Below are 10,430 nucleotides of genomic sequence, written 5' to 3' on the forward strand. Positions count from 1 at the left end.
GAGACTCGGCAAAGAAAAGCGAGCGGTAAAGAAGCCCACAGATGGGAGGGCGTAATGACCTGTGCAGAGCGAGGGAGTAATGAGATGCACAAAGGGAAGGGCTGAATGCTCTGAAGAAAGACGTTGACTTCAGAAGATGGGAGAACAGAAGGAAGGAATGGGGGGAAAACAGAAATAAAAAGATGGGAATAATGAGCCGGAGAACGGAAGGCTGTAATGAGATGCCTAAATTAAAGGGTGTAAAATGACATGCACAGATTTAAGGAATAATGAGCTGCACCAAAGGGAAGGGGGTGCATGTAATGAGAGGCATAAACACTCAGCCTTTTCCCTCCAGTTCTGGCTGTAAGAAGGATGTGGGGATAATTCGAGCTGATATAGAGCAGAGACACAAAAATGATTAAAGGGTTAGGGAATACAACTTACAAAGAAGACCTAAAGGAGCTAGGATTATTTAGCTTGCAAGGGAGAAAACTTAGAGGGTTCTTCGACACAACTTTGGAGTACAGGAGGCACGGCTTGCTTAGGGGATGGGGACCAGATGTTTTCTATCACCTTGGAGAAAATCAGAAGAATAAATGAACTTAAAATGGAGCATGAGGGATTTAGGGCAGACACAAGAAGAAAAAAAAATACAATAAAGCCCAGTTGCTAGACGGTGGATTGGGTTCTTCAGTGGATTAATAGCATCGTCTCTAGAGGGGTGTGAAAAGTGGGATGGATTATACGAGGTTTAAAAAACTGCCCTGCGTAGGTCTTCAAGAAAAACACAGAGTTCCGATGTTAGAGGAAATATTATGCTGATGGGTAGAATTGTGGCCTGGAAAGGCGAGTCAGTTGAAGAAGATGATCTATAAATGACCTTTACTTTTTATTTTTATTTTTATTTTATTTTTACCTTTTTTTAAACCCATACATTAGTATTAATGCTAAGTATCGGTTCCAAGGCAGAAGAACAGTAAGGGCTAGGCAATTGGGGTTAAGTGACATTACATAAATAGGAAGTGTCTGAGACCAGATTTGAACCCAGGACTTCTCCTTTCCAGGTCTGGCTCTCTATTCACTGAGCCACCCAGCTGCCTCAGCCTTTACTTTTTAATAGGAAGAGTGCAAACACTGTCCTTAATAGGAGACACACAGAATAACATTCAGCTCGTAGATTCCACAAGGAAAAGCCAAGTCGAGCCTAAGAGCACTTATTAAGCACCTACTAAGTGCTGGTCATTGTGCTAAAGCTGAAAGGAAAAGCAAATGGCAGGTTCTGACTTTAAGTTGCTCACGGTCTGCACTGATCAAATATATTGATCAATTCTGTCTTCCTTGACTTGTTGGGTAGATAGATGAGATCTTAGTCTAAAATAAAGCACAAAAGTATAGAATGTCAGATATCAAAAACAGCTTTCAAGGGGCAGCTGGGTAGCTCAGTGGATGGAGAGTCAGGCCTAGAGACGGGAGGTCCTGGGTTCAAATCTGGCCTCAGACACTTCCCAGCTGTGTGACCCTGGGCAAGTCACTTGACCCCCATTGTCTACCCTTACCAATCTTCTGCCTTGGAGCCAATGCACAGTATTGACTCCAAGACAGAAGGTGAGGGTTAAAAAAAAAAGAATATTAAAAAAAAAAAAACCAGCTTTCAAAAACTATGGGACTGAAAGAGCACTTTTTAAGCAGACCTATTAGGACCGTCACCTCTGAAACTAGACATTATTCCAATGAGACTGCTCTGCCCCGAAACATTATTGGAACTCTTTGGGGAATTGCTTTTAGAAGCTGGGACCCACTGTTTGGAATAGCCTCTGTGGCAGAAAAGATTCAGCCTTTGAAAAGGGGGGAGACTTCCTTTGTGGAAAATAGCTCAAAATCATTTCCAGCCAGACTGGTGAATGGGGTGACTGATCAAGCTGAATAACAAAGCCATTTGGGGTCTCTCAGGATCTGTGACCCTGAGATAGTCAGGCTGCCTCTTTGCAGAGCTCAAGAATTTGTTGTGATTGTAGTGGCAAAGGGAGTCCTTCCTCTACCCCCATCCCTCCAAATGCTGGAACGAATGTCCATCCTCTCAAAGCAACTGTTCGAAAGAAGTTCTGATTATTATTATTATTATTATTATTATTATTATTATTATTATTATTATTATTATTATTATTAATGGGCAGATGGAGCAGAACAGCCTCGTCCAGTCCTTCTGACGTAAAGCTACACAGCGGATGGAGCAGGGAGCAAAATCTGCAGAATGTGAACTGAGGCGAGGCAATTGTGGATCATTTGACAACATTGCTCTCTCTCGGTTCAGCTTTCAAAGCTGCTTAGTCTCTAAGATATTCCTTTCTCTCTGCTTCTTATCACTCCTTGTCCTGGAATCAGGAAGACCTGAGTTCAAATCTAGCCTCATACCTTATACTAGCTATTTGTCCCTGGACAAAGGTTTCACTTCTGATTTCTGATATCTGATGACTGTAGAGCGCCCAGTCCTTGGTGGGCATTCATTGAAGAATAAATCCACTTTTCCTTTTTTTTAATAGGGTGGCAGCTCTGATGCTTAGTGCGTCAAGCTCTGCACCTGGAGTCAGGAATTCTAATCCTGGCTCAGACACTTATTAACTCTGTGATCCTGTGCAAGTCACTTAACCTCTGTGTGCCTCAGCATCATCAGTTGTAAATTATGGATAATAAAACCTATCTATTTCCTAGGGTTGCTGTGAGAATCAAATAATATAATATCTATCAAGTGCTTAGCACAGTGCCTGACATCTAGCGGGTACCCAATAAATGCAAGTTCTTTCCTCTCCCAGCCTCAGTTTTCTCATCTGTGAAATGGAGATAATAATAATAATACTTTTCTTACAAGATTGTTGAGAGAAAGAAATGAGACAACAAATGAGAACAAATTTATGAAGCACTTTGAAAACCTTAAAGTGCCATATAAATATTTATTTCTCATTTTTCATATTATTATCATAAATATGATCTATTTATCATTATTCATTGATAAAGCACTTTACAACTTTCAAAGAGCTTCTACCTATAATATTTCATCTACTGTGAGACAGGCAAGGAAGAAAAGTATGTTTCTTTCTCAGATAAAGACTTTGAAGCTAAGACTTTGCAGAGCTAAACCTGCCTCTCTTAGTAAGGTACAGCGGATGGACCACTAGTCTGAGAGTAAAACATACCTGGCTCCCATTCCTGCCCCAGACTAACTCTGTGATCCTAAGCAGATCATTTAAGCCCTCTCAGCCTTAGTTGTCTCATCTGTAAAATGGGGGTAATAATAGCATCCACTTCATGGGGTTATAGTGAGGATCCAGAGAGATGATATAGAGGGAGAACAATTGGCAAAATCTAAAATGTTACAAAAATGTTCACCATCATTATTACCATCATGATGGAAAGGTCGAAAAACTTTGTTTAATACACATATCAATGATTTATTATTTACAAAACGGACCCCAAATCATTATTGGATTAAGGGGGAAACCCTCCCAACAACATTTCAGAGTGATTTCATTCCTTCATCCTCGAAGGAATAGAGTCATTTCAAGTATTTTCTGAGACTACAGAATCAATGTGTTTTCCTGTATCGGGCTGATGTATACCATCTGGCTGGTCATGGTAGAATGTACGGAATTGTAGTCAAATAGACATGCTTCACTGTAGAATGGCCTGGCTTGAGAGGCACTTAGAAAATGTAATTTATTTTGATATACGAAGCTTGAAGAAAATTTAAAAAAAAAAAAGCATTTTCCTGTTCATTTGCACCCGTCTAACTTAAGCTTCTTGAGGGCAAGGATCACTTTTTTTCTTTTGTCTTTGTATTTCCCATTGGCTAACCCAGTGCCTCGCATGTAGTCCATACGATGCTTGTGGGATCGAGTCAGTTGTATCATTTCTGAAAAATGCCATATTTATAAAGTGCTGGAATATATTAATAACAAACGCCTTTTAGTTCCATGTAAAATCAATTTTTTTTTTCATTTCCCAATTGTGAATCCAAGAATCATGGCTGCAAACCAAGGGGTCCCTATAATACGAAAAGTGAATCTTGTGCTTAGGGTCCAAAATACTTCCCAAATCATGTGAACTCAATAAATTATATGAGGTTAAACAGTCATGTACGACGGACAGGTATTGGTTTGAAGCCATTAAGAAAAAGAAACAGAAACGGTAAATCCAAATGAAACTACAAACAGGACCGAGGGGATTAGATAGAGTCTGACATGCCAAGCTTAGTGACTGACTGACGCTGGCCAATCCGAAAAGTCACACTCACAAGAAGTCACTAGAGGGTTTGAGCATTTGTTCAGGAGAATCAAGCTTAAGTCCATTCTCTGAGGGACTTGGACAGTTTTCAGTCTCTCCTCCCAAATCAAGCCCAGATGACATAACTTGAGTACATTAACCAGATTTTTGATAGTATGTAAACAATGATAAGATAATCCTGTGTTTAAATAATGGAAACCCCAAACATTCCTAATGCTTTCTAGAATTCCACGTCTTTTCCAGAGAGCATGGCACCGACGAGATTCAGGTCATGCATTCAGTGTCTGCACAGGGACAATTTTTTATCTCTAGTCCATCCTTGCTTCCAGCTGTCTACGCAACATTCCCACTTGGGCATCCTACAGTCATGTCAAACTCAACATGTGTCTTCAGCCAAACATGTCTTTTTTTCCCTAAATCAGTCATTCCTCCAACTTCTTTGATTCCATCCATGGTCCCACCATTTTCATAGGATCATAATCTTAGAATAGACATTGATCTTCCTTTTTTTTTTTTAAAATCCTCACCTTCCATCTTGGAATCAATACTGGGTATTGGCTCCAAGGCAGAAGAGCGGTAAGGGTGGGCAATGGGGGTCAAGTGACTTGCCCAGGGTCACCCAGCTGGGAAGTCTCTGAGGTCAGATTTGAACCTAGGACCTCCCGTTTCTAGGCCAGGCTCTCAATCCACTGAGCTACCCAGCTGCCCCCCTAGACACTGATCTTTCTTTCAGCTGTCCTTCACATCAAAGGAGCCACTTTTTCCTTCCTTCCTATTTCTCTGTCCTCCCCAAAATTCTAATACATGGGCCAAAATACGAACTCATCAGCATGAACTCTACTCTTCATAAAAAACCTTCTCTTCTCTTCTTCTCCTCAAACACACACACTCTAGACCAATTCAGCATTAGTTGTCCATCTAATGAACATTCCATGCTCCTCCCTACCTCTCTTCAGCCCATTATCTCTGCAGGGAATCTAGTCCTTCTTTTCCTCCACCTTTCCAAATCTGATCTGTCCTTTAAAGCAAGAGATTAAGCTAGAGGTTGAAGGACAGAGCAGATTCTTTCTTTCTTTTAATACCTCCCTAGTCCTACACATACGGGTCAATACGTTAAAAGACCTGATTTCATTGATGCGGTTACTGGTTCTGCCAATGCAGACTGTAAGCTTTCCAGGTCGCCTTAGCAGATGCCAAAATTTGAAATGACACCATCATGTCCGTTACTTGTTGGCCAGCCTTTCTACGGAGCTAAACTTGGGTTTGGGCAGTATTCTCTTATTGGGGCTGTTCCTGAAGTTTTTCCAACGTGGCAGATTTTCTTCAAGTTTGTTCTCTTCTTTGGCAAGCCAAGGCCAGTCATCAAAGGAAGGCATTCGTGGAGGTAATCACTACTCATTTAATACTAATATGTTAGCAATCTAATAATGCTCATTATGTAACCTACTCAGAATCACTACTAACATGATCCACTACCAATAAATATGTGTTAAATTGAATAATGAATTTGTGTGGAAACAATCTATGCCCCACTGAGAATAGAGATTGCCTCGTACAAATCCCCAATATTATATTCTTTAATACTTTAGTGGTTTCATGTTCTTAACAATATGGGCATTCTCTCCAACACTGCAGGTCAAGGGCCATTCATTACTTCTCATCCTCAGAAATTCTTGCCCACAGCCTCTCATTCATGCCCCAGAGAAGATTTGCTCAATATTATTCATTCCCATGAACATTGGTTTCCTCATCAGTAAAATAGTTTCATAACAGTTTTTTTTTTTTTTTTAAACCCTTACCTTCTGTCTTGGAGTCAATACTGTGTATTGGCTCCAAGGCAGAAGAGTGGTAAGGGTAGGCAATGGGGGTCAAGTGACTTGCCCAGGGTCACACAGCTGGGAAGTGTCTGAGGCCAGATTTGAACCTAGGACCTCCCGTCTCTAGGCCTGGCTCTCAATCCACTGAGCTACCCAGCTGCCCCCTTCATAACAGTTTTAATATTTTCGTGTTTATAAGAAAAGCTCTTGGAGTACCTAATTGACATCCTTTACTTTTGCTTTTTGTCTGTCTGGTTCATCTCTCTTCCTTAGCATTCATTTTCTGAACAGGTGTGTGTGTGTGTGTGTGTGTGTGTGTGTGTGTGTGTGTGTGTGTGTGTGTTTTTCCTCATCCCATTTTTTGTGCAAAATCATTGTTGGCTTTAAGCTACAGGTCATATGGGGGCATCTAAGTGGAGCAGTGGATAAAGTGCCAGGCCTGAAGACAAAAAGACTAATCATCCTGAGTTCAAAACTAGTCTTAGACAGTTACTAGCTGTGTGACCCTGGGGATGTCACTTCACACTGTTTGCCTCAGTTTCCTCATCTTTCAGATGAGCCAGAAGGAAATGGCAAACCACTCCAGTATCTTTGCCAAGAAAACCCCAAATGGGGTCACCAAGAGTTAGACACTATTGAAAACAACCCAACAGCAGCAAAAATAATAGATCACAAGTGTTGCTATGCATCTTTATAGTAATCTTTGAATTACTTCAAATTTAAACTCCTTCAAGATTGTGGTTTTGCATTTTATGCCGTTATATAGAATCACTGGGAGAATATCGGCATGGCAAGCCTGGGTTGTTGTGTCAAGCAGCGGAGTGGAATTGTTTCTTTTCTCCCAAATATTATGAGACTTAAATGTGATAATATATTTAAACTACATTGTTGGTTTTTAAAGTATTTTAAATTTCATGCATTATTTTTGTTGGCATTACTAACGATGAACCTCTTCTCAGTTGGAGAAGCTGGTCTTAGGAAGTCTAGGACTGCCTTCAAAGTCCATCTAGCCAGCTAGGATTTTCCAGAGCTTGTGCCTAGATGCCATCGTCTGTGAGAACCTGGTCACCTCCTCTCTATGAGTGCCCAGCAAAGCAGGACCTCGTGGAGGGATGAAGGGAGAACATCAGAAGGAACATCCACGATTTAGAGCCATTTGAGTATTTGTGTAACATCAGTTTGGGGCTTTCATCAAAGATGGAGATTAAAACTAGGGGGAAGCATTTGTGTATCCCCAGAAAGGTTGAAAAAGGTAGAAAACGGAATTTAAAAGTTGCATTTTTTGGTGTGCTATTATTATCACCAAGAACTGAGCCTTCACATATACAACCTGGCTTATAAAAAAAATAACTACATGCTATGTACAGTGGAATATCTCTGATAGCAAAATGTTCATTTATAACAAAGTCTTAGTAAAAAGTGGCCCTTTTGTAGGAAACTACCTAGTTTGACCATCTCATATCAGGATTTGAATGAAGTCATTCAATCAAAAACTAAGTTCTATTTGCCATTCAAAGCCCTTCATAATCTAGCTTCCTCCTGCCTTTCTGGTCTTCTTACACTTTACTAGTTTATGCCTCTTGGCTGTTCCATCTACAAGAATCTCCATCTCTTGGCTCTGGACATTTTCTTTGTCTGTTCCCAATACTTGGAGTATTCTTCCTCCTCCTCTCTGCCTATTGACCTCCCTAACATCCTTTAAGTCCCAATTAAAATCCCATTTTTTATTGGGAGCCGTCCCCAAACTCCTCTTCATTCTAGTGTCTTCCTTCTGTTAATTATTTTCTATTTATCCTGCATATAGCTTGCTTTATGTATATGTGTTTGCACATTGTCTCCCCTATTAGATTGTAAACTTCTTGAGGGTAGAGGGTGATTTTTTGCTGATATTATGTTATTATAAATATTATGATATTAAATATAACATAATATGTTATTATGTTATATTATATTATGTTATATTGTTATGTTATGTTATATTATATTATACTATATTATTTTATCATATATTAGGGAATATATGTGTGTGCCTGACACATAGTAGGTGATTAATAAATGTATATTGATTGAATGATTATTGAAGGAAGGGAAATATTAGGCAAATAATCACAACAAAAGTCATTGTTTTCTGGTGACTTTTAAAGAATCACTGGCCATTATATAATATACTTTATATAATTCCATCGAACATGGCTTTTTCATTAAAAAAAAAAAAAGGAAAAATCTGGACCAGAACTTTGAGAATATTGAGAAACTCTTTTTCTTCTCATTATGAAGATTTCTGTTTTACAGTTTGACACAGCATCCAAAGACTCTGAGAGCTACTAAATATGTAGGATCATAGAATTCTGGATGGAATAAGCTATGGCAACCCAGTGTACTCTCATAGACCTGACTTTCAAAAACTGAATTTGTGACTAATCTTCCTTGAAGTGAAATAATCATTGGTTTAAAAATGTGAAGAAAACTGGCTGATCATAAATATATCCATGAGTACGCAGAAAAAAATGTTCCCTTCAGTTTTTACTAGGAGCAGACATATTTCACAATTGCTGAAGAGTCCCTGAAATATTTGAGGCTGTCTTTAACTGGGACTTTGGCCGTTTAAAGTCAGAATGAAAGTGGGCCAAGTGTTATACTCCACAGTGACTCAGCTGAGGGGTTTTGCTTCATTTTTGAACACTTCTGGTTTGCCAGCATTTACAAACAAAAGCCAAATCCAAAAAGTGATGAGGTATGGATTTCGAAGGGTCTCAAAATCCTTCCTATGGCCAGCAGTGGTGAATCAGACCTCCACGTTCCCTCCACAGAGCTCAAGTGCTTGGCTACTGCTCCAGTGCAACAGTTTGAACATTCAAAAGGTTCCTTGTTCCTACTGGATTTTACACATATTTGTGCTTTATCCCCAACTAGACCATAAAATAACTTAAGAATCCAGGGAAGCCAGGGAGCATCTAGTCATTTTTTATATCTCCCTCTCGACTTGTAAGCTTCAATCTCTTTATGAACACTCACATTTAACCAAGACAATAAAAGCTCTCCTTTGCTGCTTCTACTCTATCCAGTTTATCATTGTCCCATCTTGATCTTCTCCATTACTAAACATTTTGAAAATGTTTTTCAAAACATGTATTCCCTCCCTTCCCCCAAGAGAATATGAGGTTTCACCGATGGGGGCTCACTTATAACCCTATCAAAAAAACAGAAAAAACTTAGAAGGAAATCTAATATCTTCCATTAGAACAGTGGTGCTTAATATTTTTTGCATATAAACTAGAACCCTTCTACTAATAGTAGAAATATAATAGTAGTATTAAAAATAATAAATATATATATGAATAGTAGAATATACTAATATCCACTAATAGTAAAAATAGCATTTCTAATAATAATTCTAAAATAATATTTCTAAAAATTATATTCTATTAATAGTAGAATATCTACTAACATTAAAACAGTATTTTGAAAATAATAGTAAAATTATATTACTAAAAATTATATTTTATTAATAGGAATATCTACTAACATTAAAATAGTATTTCCAACAATCATTCTAAAATAATAGTAAAATAATATTTCTAACAATTATATTCTATTAATAGGAATATCAACTAACATTAAAATAGTATTTCCAACAATAATTCTAAAATAATAGTAAAATAATATTTCTAACAATTATATTCCATTAATAGGAATATCGACTAACATTAAAATAGTATTTCTAACAATCATTCTAAAAGAATAGCAAAATAATATTTCTAAAAATTATATTCTATTAATAGGAATATCTACTAATAGTAAAATATTTCTAGTAATTATTCTAAAATAATATTCCTAAAATTATATTCTATTAATGGAATATCTACTAATATTAAAAATAGTATTTCTAATAATAATTCTAAAATAATAGTAAAATTATATTTCTAAGAAATTATATTCTATTAATAGTAGAATAATACTAATACCCATTAATAGTAAAAATAATATTTCTCATATTAGTTCTAAAAATAGTAGAAATAATATTTATAAAAATAATATTTCTACTAATAGTAGAATAATACTAACTTCTACTAATAGTAGAGTGCTAATAGATGAAATCTATGAATCCCTTCTAAATGCATATTTAAATGCATAAAATAAAATTCATAGCATTACATAGGAAGCCAAATATATTGAAATTTAATTGTCAAAGTATTAAAAAAAATAAGTCCATGGACCTCCAAGTTTTCTAGAGGAAGGCAGGTTCGGTAGCTCCAATACAGTTTAAGAGTCTTAATGGGGGCAGCTGGGTAGCTCAGTGGATTGAGAACCAGAACTAGAGATGGGAGGTCCTAGGTTCAAATCTGGCCTCAG

This window comes from Gracilinanus agilis, chromosome 3 (assembly GCF_016433145.1).
Source record: "Gracilinanus agilis isolate LMUSP501 chromosome 3, AgileGrace, whole genome shotgun sequence".
Lineage (NCBI taxonomy): Eukaryota > Metazoa > Chordata > Mammalia > Didelphimorphia > Didelphidae > Gracilinanus > Gracilinanus agilis.